Genomic DNA, 12902 nt, shown 5'->3' with positions numbered 1-12902 from the left:
AACAACAATAATACAGCTTCCGGTTACACTTTCAAAATAATTCATAATATGATAATTACAAATATTTGTTGAAAGGGTTTGAAGTACAAAATGCAAGTAATGTAAGTATTTGGAATAAGGTGGAGTAAACTAAAATGTATAAGTATTGCTTCAACTGAAAATGTCAAATAGACCTATTTTTTTCATACTTTATTTCGAAAATTCAATAGTTACATAAACATGTTCAGATTTTTCATTACAAAAAAAATCAGCAAAAATATTTTATGGAATAAAAATAATATTAAAATAAAACAATTTTACAACAAATAAAATGTAAGGAAAGGAAAAGCATTGATTTGGGGTTTAAGAATATGCATGGTCGGATGCTGTGTATTGTATATATTTACAGTATATATGTCTCTATATATATATGTATATGTGGTATGCAGTGTGCGCATGTAGTGCAATGTGCGGTGTATGTATGTGTATGTGTATGTGTATATATATATATATATATGTATATATATGTATGTATATATATATATATATATATATGTATATATATGTATGTATATGTGTATGTGTATGTATATATATATTGCGGGTTGTATTCCATGTGCATATTGTATATTATAAATTGTATATTATAAATAATAATTTGCGCATATAAGAAAAGATAACAAATAGTCAATATGATTAAGCTAAATATGTAAGTAATGAATTGGTATTCTGGATTGATAACAAATTTATATTTTGATAAGGATAATTACATCAGTAATTAATTTATATTTCTGTATGACACAGATTAAAGGTAATAATTATAGTTAGGATAATTATAAATAATAATTATAGTTAAACAAATTTAGGAAAATGTAATTAGAGTATATATTTATGGCTCAATAAGGAAGATGGTTAATAATTAATAATTGATTGATGGGGGCTGGGATTAAATAAGTTTATACTTCTTCTCACTCCTTTTCAAATATGTAAATCAAGGCATCAAGTGTTAGACAATTTATTTTTCTTACGCTTTTCATTGTATGTAAATACTACTTGTTTCTGACTGTCCACTAGTATGATCATTATTTTTCTTTATTTTTTCTTTTCTTTATTTTTGTATTCTACATGTTCGTAATAATTTTTTTAATGAAATGAAATGATCAATAAATGATAAAAACCCACCGTGGCTGTTAAACAATGTGAATACATTTGAAATGTCTAATAACATGAATGACAGCAATAATGACGTCACAGTAACCGTTCAGTTTGCCTGTTAAAGAACAGTTGCTAACCTCCTGGTAACGTTAGCTAACATTTAGCAACAACATAGTGGAGTCATTTACTAGCTCAATTAGAATGTTAACGTTTAAAACTGTGAAATGGTCTAAATATTGTAGGTTTGTGACATCACAAATGGACAGAAATCCTGACGGCTTGTTTCAAACGCTCAGTTTCTGAATACGGGCTGTGTGTGTTTCTCTGTAAATTGAGCGTTTTGATAGTTTAACAGTATTTATATAAAGCACATAAACCTGCTTTATAATATAAAAGACATGAAAATCTCACTTTTTACAATATGAGACCTTTAAAGCAACACCTGCATTATTAGGCTATCTAATCTTGAGGCTGCATCTTGTTGATGTAGTTAAAATCTAGTTTTAAGGGCTTTATTGTTTAAATTTTATTGTGCTTATCTTACTAAATAAAGTTGTGAGTAATACAGTTAGAACAAACCAGTTATTGCTCGCTAATACAAAGCTAGCCCAGGAGTTTAGACTCAGAGTTATGCCGGTTATCCCTTTTTATCAGATACTTGCCATCAATTGCATTGATCTTGTAAAACAGCAGTAAAATAGTCCCTCATTAGGTGGCTACAATGAAACGTCCTTATAAATCCAAGACTGAGCTGGTTATTAGTTAGCTCACTTTTCTTGTGTAACACATAATGAAGTAGGACTGAGATTCCTTCACATTGGGTGAAAATATTCAGCAGGTCTCTGTGACCACTAACCACTGCATGTGACATCTGGATGGCCTCTGTGAGAGGAACCTGGTTAACAGTCCCATGACCAACCACCATGCATAAAAATAACGTGCTTTTCATTATTACCACATGGTAAAAGCTATTAAAAAACATATGAGGGATTTTCCCAAGCTGGGATATCAGTGTCATAAAGTCTGCCAAATGAGGACCTGACTGTTTATACACTAAACAGAATTTTCCCGTATTCCTGGCAGTCATATTGACATCAGTCGCACAAACAAAACATTCACCTTTATTTTTAGAAGGGAAAGGAAGAATTAAATTGAGGTGATACAGTTACAGTAAAACAACATTAATTATGTAGAAACTGTATATTTTTTATATATATATTTCTTTACACTTTGTCTAAGTGTATTGAATGAGGGTTTTGATATAATTCCTTGGAAGATGTTTGTTTCAGTGTAAATTTATAATCATAGTCCGTCATTTAAGGTCCATATTCTTTCCTGTGATATTGTGTTTTGATCCATATGATTCTTAAAGCAGGGACTCTCAAACCTTTTTGGGCCAGGGACCCCTTACAGGGGAGAACATTTTCCAAGGACCCTTTCATAATCATAACACAGATTAAGCACATGCTTACTACCATTTGTACTTATTTGATGCCATTGGAACTATTTGTATTCTAAAAATGTTGAACCTAAATATTTCAGACCTTTTGATAGTGATAAATAGATCATGTTAGCATTAAAAAAGAAATAATCCTTTATTAGTGCCACAGCGGGGAATGTTATTGAATGTTAATACCGCTTATATACCTTTAAACAGAAGGTGATTTTATTCAACTTGACAGCATTTATAGCCTATATTTCAAGCAATTGATCTTAAAAGCTTTCAGAAAATTAACAGTGGCAAAACAGGCATAGTCCTAATAAATCCAGATATTTAACTTTACCAGTCTAAAGCTGACTGTCAGTTAGTGCTTGAATTTAAAAATAATGAACTTATTGCTGTGTGTCACACTAATATCAGAGTTTCTAACATAAGTTGTAGTAATGGACACAATATGCTTGTTTTATTGGCACAAATGGTCCCCATCTGTAGATATGCACTTTTTAATGATACAGCACAATTTTTTATAATTATAGCAATTTATTTCGCGGACCCCCTGACACAGTGTCACGAACACCTGGGGATCCCCGGACCCCACTTTGAAAATCACTGGTTTAAATACATACTAGCATGTTCAAGAATACATAGGTGCTCTATGGTTTTTCCATTCTGGCTTTAACTATTGTCTTCTTTATGCCAAACCAATTTTTATTTTTATTTGTATGGTTACACCAATAATTAAATGTTTTTCAGTACATTGATGTTTACATGTACGACACTGACGGTAGCAAACGTAAATTAGTTTTTCTACAGTTTGACATGCAATAAAATCCCTATTATCTAATCTGTTTTTTTCTAAATAGTGTGACGATAACCTGAGCATCTTTTACCATAATGAGATATCAACCTACTCCCTGCGACAGGTCAGTTAATCATTGTAGAATGGAAAATGAAAGACCATAAATGAACAACAAGATAAATCCCAGGTAAATAACCATGATAGCCAATATGTGAACATGGATGGTAGCTGAGGGGAAATTTTCATTGTCCTCTGTCCCTGTCGCCTGTGCAGTCACTAAGATAAGATAAGATAAGATATACTTTTATTGTCCCCCGTGGGGAAATTTTTCCTGGACTCCGTCCAACTGCAGTTACAAACACTAAATTAAAACAGCATAAACAACAATAATAAACAATTCCACATCAGACAGGGGAACAGTTTCACAGAAACAGATGTTCCAACACATACACAGTCCACGTACATAATGGCACATATTATCACACACACTATCACACACACCATGGCAGGTATTGCACCGGTAGTGCACCGCACCGTCTACCGCGTTGCCCATATTGCACAAACAATAGTCCAATATTACACATATGCAACATATTGCACTGTCCCAATTTAACATATTGCACTGTCCCAATCTCACATACTGCACTGCACTGTCCCCATTCAACACACTGCACTGTCATTATGATAGCTTGATGTTACGAGTTGTTGAGGAGTTTAATAGACATCGGCAGGAATGAATGTTTGTAACGGTTCAATCAGCACCGTGGGACTCTATATCTCCAGCCGGAAGGTAAAAGTTGGTACTCCTGATGTAAGATGTGAGTTGGGTCTGACACAATGTTCTGTGCCTGTCTGATGACAGACTGCTCATAAAGCATCTGGAGGGTAGGGTGGTTTTTGACCCCCATAATCTTCATGGCAGTCTGCACCAGGCGAGAAATCTGTGACCTCGACTGCACAGTCAGGTTACCGTACCAGGCCGTGATGCCATATCTTACAATACTTTCCAAGACAGCCCGGTAGAAAAGTAACATGATCTTCTGCTCCACTCCATAGAACCTGAGTCTGCGTAGAAAGTACATCCGCTGTTGAAGTTTGGAGCAGAGGTTTCCAACATGTACCTTCCAGCTGAGAGTGTTGTCGATGTGGACCCCTAAATACCTGTATGAACAGACCTGTGTGATAGGTGTATTTTTAATAACCACAGGCCTGAGGTCACCCACCATCTTTGGGTCAAACACCATCTCCTCTGTCTTCCTCACATTCAACTCAAGATGGTTGTTGTCACACCACTGCACAAATTCCTCTATTTCAGAGAAATAGTCCAGTGGGCTTCTATCCCTGTGTAGCAGGCTGAGTATGGCTGTGTCATCAGAGAACTTAATAATAAAGTTCTCAGGATGGGAACACTTATAGTCATTTGTGTATAATGTAAAAAGGACTGGGGAGCTAACACAACCCTGAGGGGCACCAGTGCTGATCAACCTTGGTTCAGAGAGGGCGCTGTTGACCCTGACCTGCTGCGTTCTGTTTGTCAGAAAGGAGAGGTACCATTTTAAGGTGAAAGGATTTACACTCATCTCCCTCATCTTTCCCATGAGCAAGTGCGGCTGCACGGTGTTGAAGGCTGAGCTAAAGTCAACAAACAACACACGTGCATAAGCTTTTTGATCCTCGAGATGTTTACTTACCAAATGAGTGATACAATTAATAGCATCATCTGTGCTGCGGCCTCGCTTATAGGCAAACTGAAAAGGATCTAAATGCACCTCCACCTCCTTCCTGAGCAGTGTCACCATAATCCTTTCAAAACACTTCATGACAATGGATGTCATAGCCACCGTCCTGAAGTCATTGTTGACCTTTGGGCACGTTTTTTTAGGGACCGGTGTAATTATTGATTTCTTCCAGAGGGGGGGGGATGGTGTGAGAGTCCACAGATTTTTGGAAGATGGGGCACCATGCTGTTGTTAGATCCTCTGCACATGTTTTAAGAAGAAAAGCAGATATCCCATCTGGCCCTGTGGCCTTCTTAGTACAGAGTTGTTTAAAAAGTGATTTTATTTTATGAGGTTCCATCACCAACCTGGCGTCCTGCTCAGAGACTGAGACTGAGTTAGAAACATCTCTACATTCAGAAGAAAAGTCCCTTGTTTCAAATCTCAGGTAACAGTACACTACAGTTCATGATTATTCAGATCCCTGAATGGTGCTGAATTCTTTGAGGTTGTTTTCTCTATTTTTGAATCCCTGTGTTCGGAAGTTAAAGCCATGCGATTACTTACTCATAGAAACAATGTGCTGGCAGTGGAAAGCAGTGATGGTACTAGGGTTCCCTGTCTCTCAGAGAATTGATATCAAAATACTCCTGCTGGTTTACAAAGCACTAAATGGTTTAGGGCCAAAATAGAGTTCTGAACTTTGCTATGTTCTGAACCATCCAGACCTCTCAGGTCATCTGGATCAGGTCTGCTTAGTGTCCCCAGAGTCACAACTAAACATGCAGAAGCAGCATTCAGTTTTTATGCACCAAATATCTGGAACAAGCTCCCAGAAACCTGCAGGACCAACTCCAACTCTGAGTTCTTTTAAATCAAAGCTTAAAACGTTCCTGTTTGCTGCTGCCTTTTATTAAACCAGATAATGATCTTTTACTGCCCTAGAGCTTTTACTCTGGTGTGTTATATTCTATTTTAGCTTCTATCCTAGCTTTTACTTTTAGCTTGTTTTTATTTTCTAATCTTTAATGTTTTTATAATTGTTTTAATTATGTCTTAATGTTCTTTTGCACTTTGTCGCAATGTTCTTGAATGTTTATGTAGAGCACTTTGAATTGCCCTGTTGCTGAAATGTGCTATACAAAGAAAGCTGCCTTGCGTTGCGTTGCCTAGGGCTGCAACTACCAATTATTTTCTTTGTCAATTAATCCGTTGATTATTTTCTTGATGAATCAATTAAGTTGTTTGGTCTATAAAATGTCAGAAAAAAATGTTGATCAGTGTTTCCTAAAGCCCAAGATGATGTCCTTAAATGTCTTGTTTTGTCCTCAACTCAAAGATATTCAGTTTACTGTCATAGAGGAGTAAAGAAACCAGGAAATATTCACATTTAGGAAGCTGCAATCAAGAGAATTTTTACTTTTTTTTTCTTAGAAAATTACTCAAACCAATTAATTGATTAGCAAAATAATTGGCAATTCATTTAATAGTTGACAATTAATCGATTAAGCGTTGCAGCTCTAGATGGTACAAATGTTATTAACATACTAAGTGATTTTAATGTAGTGTTGGTGAAAGGTGATAGAATGTTATTTAACAGGAACACAAAGACTGCAGGTGCTACTTTGGGATGCACAGGATGTACCTCCATGAAATCGAACTCGCTGCCAAACAAATACTGGGAAGCACAAGTGGATTCATGATCTCTGAATGATTCATTTATTCAATTAGTCTCTCTTGGTTATAGATAATCTCCCTGTCTGGCATTTTCTAATGGAAATCAGGTCATTAAACTTATGTAAGAGTACAAAGACAGACCTAGAGGGGGGAGCTCAATGCATTAATTATACATAATGTTCTCAATGGGAGATGTCACTTTCTGGATTGAACTACGAATCAGTTCATTATTCATGTTGTATCTGCTGTGGGGGAAACAAAAATCACAGCTTTTTTTGTCTAAATAAAAAATGATCCGATTTTTCCCAGAAATGTTAATTGTTATAAAAACGTATATCTACGATGAACTCCTAGGATCTACTCAGGGGTCAACAGAGAGAGGAGATTGCATGAGCAGACTGACCTTACAGTACGAATCACTCTGCTATCTCTTTCTTTTATAGGAAACAACAAAAAAAGGAGACAAAGGCAAGAAGAAACGAGGAAGGATAAGCAACAAAACAGTGAGTCATATGTCACAACGTCACCATGACAACAATCTTTCGAGCTGCCTCCTGATCCAGCTGCACCCACAGGTCTTGGGGGAGAGAAGATTTTGCAATCAGTGCAGTATCACTCTTTCCATCAGTTTATCATATTTAAAGAGGCAGTAAGCTACATGTGATTAAGCCTGCAGGACTTCTCAGGTTTTTATGGTGTTGATAGGACTGAAGTTCATTTCAGTCTGTAATTGTTGGAGGAAAATAGGTTGACCAAGTGAATCAGATGATAGTATTTTTTGTTCCAATTATACACATGTGGTTTAAAAGTTTACAGTTGTTAAATCAGTAAGTGCTTCCCTGCTGTCTGTGGATTACAATACAATTAAATGTATGCATCTACATGAGGTTTATGTTAGGGTAATGAGGTTGAATAGAGGCTATCTATCTATCTATCTACCAGCGCCCTGTCATACTAAACATAATCAACATGAGTCACCTATGGGATCTCTTTCAATATCCTCCAAGTATTAGTCAGTTATATTCTGACCCCTACTGGACAGTTTTGGGTATTGCACCTGTGTCAAGTCCTTAATGTTTTCAACCACCAGGTGGTGCCATTTAATTGCCAGTCACTCCTGCAACTTTTTGAAACATAAATGAAGTGAAACGTGTCTGTTTTTCACCATTTAATACTGTAGAAATTAGTCCAGTACTCATATAATTACATGATGATATTTCTGCATTTAAAGGGGAACTACGCTCATTTTCAAAATTCATACATGTTATTCCTATGGTCTAAGACAGTCCAAAAATAGTAGTAAACATGAACAACTCTCTCCCAAATCCCAAAACTAGAGTGCTAAAACTCAAACTTGTGATGTCATAGGGTATAAAGTGTGGAGCTGCTCCATAGACAATGAATAGGGAGAGATGTTCAAGATGACACCGAGAGCACCCAGAGGAATGATCTCAGTATATAGGGACATTTTCTGTTTCACAACATTACGATAGAATAAAGCTCATTTGGGTATAAAAAAGTGGGTATAAAGAAAAACAACACAAAATCAGTCTCCCATTCATTGTCTATGTAGCAGCTCCACACTTTATACCCTATGACATCACAAGTTTGAGACTTACTTCTCTGGTTTCTGGCTTTGAGAGAGAGGAGCTCATGTTCACGCATATTGACTGAACTTTATTAGGCCATGGAAATAACATACTGGGACTCTTAATTTAGCTGGTGTTCCTCTTTAAGAGTATCCACTCACTTTAGAAGAATGATATTTTCTTTGTTGAAGGGAACTGGTTGATTTGATTTGATTTGGTTATATACAAACTCTTTTTTGGATTTGTTTGTCCAAAAAATATTCAACAACCAGAGCCATTATGAAAGACTGATGAACAACCGCGATTTGTGTTATCATAGTATTGTACTTTTTAATCTGGATTCCGGACAACAAAAGGTTATCCACTCCTTCATATAATGGGAAGTAATGGTTTAGTCGTCTTTAAGTTCTTTAAATTGTAAACTTTCTGTTACAATCAAGCCCACAGAGAAGATTTCTACAGTCAGCCTTTGTTTTATAGTGCTACTGATAATTATTTTTCCACTCCGAACAGCACCGGAAGTTTCACTTGGCAGACTGTGTTTGACATCATGAGGCCGAGATAACTTACTATTTTTAACACAAGAGGAAAGGAAATGAATACAGAGTTGCTTTGGCTGCCTTGTAATAGAGATTACTGTTGATATTTAGGGCAGGATGCACTTTTTATTCATCACGGCGATTCATGGCTCATTATAACATCTTCAAATCCACCATCACTTCTTATATAAACAGTGATCTGTCTGCTTTCCCTAATACTAAACCAACAACAGCTGCATAGGTTCAGGCTTAGATCAAACACACACTCACACAGATGTTGCTCTCTTCGTCAAGGTGTTTTCAGTCAGGGCGCTTACATAACCCAGTCAGGTTTGAGGCAGTGTTTGGAGGACAACTCTCTCTCTCTCTCACCGCTCTCTTAGTCCTGATACCATGTCAGTAATCTGATAGGAGCCCAGTGAGTTTAGCTGGTGATTTTTAGTTCTGTTTTACATCAAATGAGGTTGTACGTTCAGTTTGATTTCCTCTCAAATAAACAGTGGTATAGTAGTTTATTCAGTGAGTGATTGACTCACACTTTTTTGTTTGGCTTTTTGTGAATACAGTACAAAACTGGTGCCCTTCCCATTCTCTCCTCTCCCTTGTAATCTGTGAGCCTTTGTTTACCAAGCGCATGAGGTAATGCTAGAGCGGGACTGCTGAGAGTTTGTTCAGTGATGACTCACTGCAGCACTCACTCTGATGGGAAATCTACTGCAGGTGAACACACCTGTTTAAGAACAAAGCCCCTGTGTGAGAGCTGGTAGAGAGAGAGAAGTAGGGGAAGGACAGAGGGGCAGCGTTTGGGGGTAAAACAAAACCATTGATATGAGGCCATGGTGACTCTTGTCAGGATTTCTTTATATTTGTGATGTCACAAATCTACAATATACACCGATCAACCATAACATTAGGACAGCATGGGCACCCTGACCGGTCTGCAGCTACGCAGCCCCATACGCAACAAACTGCGATGCACTGTGTGTTCTGACACCTTTCTATCGGAACCAGCATTAACTTTTTCAGCAATTTGAGCTCCAGTAGCTCTTCTATTGGATCAGACAACACAGGCCAGCCATCGCTCCCCACGTGCATCAATGAGCCTCGGGTCTGACCCTGTCGCCGGTTCACCAGTTTTCCTTCCTTGGACCACTTTTGGTAGGTCCTGACCACTGCAGACCGGGAACATCCCACAAGAGCTGCAGTTTTGGAGATGCTCTGACCCAGTCGTCTAGACATCACTATTTGGCCCTTGTCAAAGACGCTCACATCCTTACGCTTGTCCATTTCTTCTGCTTCCAACACAAAGTTCAAAGTTCAAAATGTTCACTTGCTGTCTAATATATCCCCCCCACTGCTAGGTGCCATTGTAACAAGATAATCAATGTTATTCACTTCACCTGTCAGTGGTCTTAATTTTATAGCTGCATATGGTGCCTTCAAATGGGGTCGTGTTTACCGTGTTCACATGAAGAGTCCATATGAATGCCCCCCTCTTGTGGTATTCACGACCCCGTAAGTGGAAAGTTTCTGAAAGCTCAGAGTTCATAAGTTGTGACGTGTTTGTTGACAGAAATAGCGGAGGCCATGGAAATTAATTTTTCGGTGCATAATAAGTTAATATATTGTAAGTTTAGTCGTATATTGTTTTTCTTCGTAATTTTATAGTAGGTCTGAGGAAAATGTTGATATTTCCAACTGCCAAATCTTTTTTCTCTCTCATTATGCTTTTGCACTTCCTGCTTTATGTTACCCGCTTGCTAGCTTGTTAGCCTCTGTGGCTTCTAGATGCCAACAGTAGCGTTAATATTGCCGTTGCTTAGCAGCGGTGTTCTCACGACTTAACCACTTGAACCACTTGAAGCATATGTGTACACAACTTCCCATGTTGTAAACACGAGCTCATGAGTTTCATTTGAAGACACCAATAATAGACCATTTCACAGTTTTAATCAGACAAATTCTAAATGTGTAGCAGTAGATTCGCAGTTGCAGTGTATGTGAATGACATCAGCTGACAGGAAGTCAACATGGACCCTAACTGTTGCCTAGCAACACAATTCCTTTGCAATTTCGTTGAAATGTGCTAAAACAGAGTGTTTCAGACAGAGGGTAAACTAAATACAAGCACATTCTGGCAGACAGTATGAGGAAAATAAAGTGCCTTTTGAACATGCTCTAGTAGAAACATCAAATACAAGTATGAAAATTAGCATAATGTGGGACCTTTAAGTGTTCTCACATAAATATGTTAGCGCAAAGATTTTTGGAGAGGATGTTCATGTGAGGGCGACTTGACTGGTGTTGGAGTGGGTCCAGTCCAGTGATGTTTAATCCTTGTCAGCATCACTGCCTGGCTGAGATACGCCTAATCCAACCTGCTGACCAGAAGGTGCATTAATATCACATCTAATCAGACTGCCCATACCAAAGTGTTAAAGAGAATATCATCAACTTCATACTCAGTTACTGTTATTTCATTATGAGCTGGTGCCTTGCTGTTTGATGTTAAACACAACTAGCAAGCTTGGTTTTAGATGACCCATGAATATCTCCTTTAAGAGGCAAAGTATAAAAGTGGATAATCTTTCCTTGGTTTGTGACTCTGTAAAATGTATTGCTGCATCCAGGGGTAATACTAAAGTGACCCCCCTTGCATCACTTTTTAGTTTGGGGTTCCTCATTTTCCGTTGAGCCAGTGATTGTCAGTGTTGTCACTAGTTAGCTAATGTGGGCTAATATCGGACATCCAAGCCAACCAACCTCATGACGTCACAGGCTACGCGATGACAAGATGGTGCTATAATTGATTGAAAAATGTGAATTAGATTACTTATTATTTGAATACAGTTGCACTTACAGTGTTAAACCTATAATGTTTTTTTAGAGTGGGAATCCGTCTTGTAATTTATGCTGACTACATCTAGTGTTTCATGTCCACTTTTAGGCTTCATCTTCATGGATTGCCAGAGACTCCCCCTTAAACATAGCATCCTTTTTATGACAGTTCTCTCTGGACAACCTCAAATAGAGACATGAATTAGAAGCTGTTAGTTCTACTTCTAAATGCGGAGGAGCAGTGCTTATTAATAGTCTGAGAGAACAGTTGTGCTGTACTTACATAAGCACACAACTGTATACTACTGTACTGTAGTGTCAGATTCTAGGATTAGATTTTTCCTTTGAAATGATGCCGTCTGGTGTGATCAACAGACATGACATATATAAAGCTGCTGTTCTCGTTCTCTCTGTTCTCACAGAGTGGAAACACTTGAGTCATTCACTCCAGCCACAGTTCACTGCCAGCAACGTAGAGTTTTCTCTGACAGCAGCTCACCGCACATGTAGGCACTGGCATAGTCATACACATGACATCACCTCCCAGGCATGTGCAAACAATCTGAAAAACTGGATCTGATTACAGGGCGCATACGTAGCTACACCACCTAGAGTACCTCCCAAACCACAGGGCCTGTTTGTCAGGCATGAAAAATACTGTTTGAACCACAACCAACTTTAAATCTGCACTTCAGTGGTTACACACAGTTAGGTAGTTTTTTACTCATGCTAGCGGTATGGCTCAGGTTGTAGTTGGAACTCTCATCTTCAACCGCTTATCCGTGCTTGGGTCGCGAGGGCAACAGTTCCAGCAGCATACCCCAAACTTCCCTTCATTCTTGGTCCCCAGAGGATGAAGCCTGCTGACTTTGATGATCCTCTGACTTTTCCTCTAGCATCAGGTCGAAAATGCAATTTGTCCAAGACTTTGATTTAAGACCAAATACCTGCTAAACTAATTACTTTCCCATCAGCCTTTACTTTGTGTTTAGTGCTGAATAGAAAATGTTGGCATGTTAAAGGGTAATCTGGACCCTATTTGCCATGTTTTTGTGTCCAAGTGACTAATAGGAACAACACTTTTTGAAACTGGTCCAGTTTTGAGGGAGAACGCTGCAGCCGCCAGTCGTTAAACGATCTGTAATGTAATCCTTTGGGGCAACCTGG

This window comes from Sebastes fasciatus, chromosome 2 (assembly GCF_043250625.1).
Source record: "Sebastes fasciatus isolate fSebFas1 chromosome 2, fSebFas1.pri, whole genome shotgun sequence".
NCBI lineage: Eukaryota > Metazoa > Chordata > Actinopteri > Perciformes > Sebastidae > Sebastes > Sebastes fasciatus.
Note: the sequence above shows the minus strand (reverse complement) of the source record.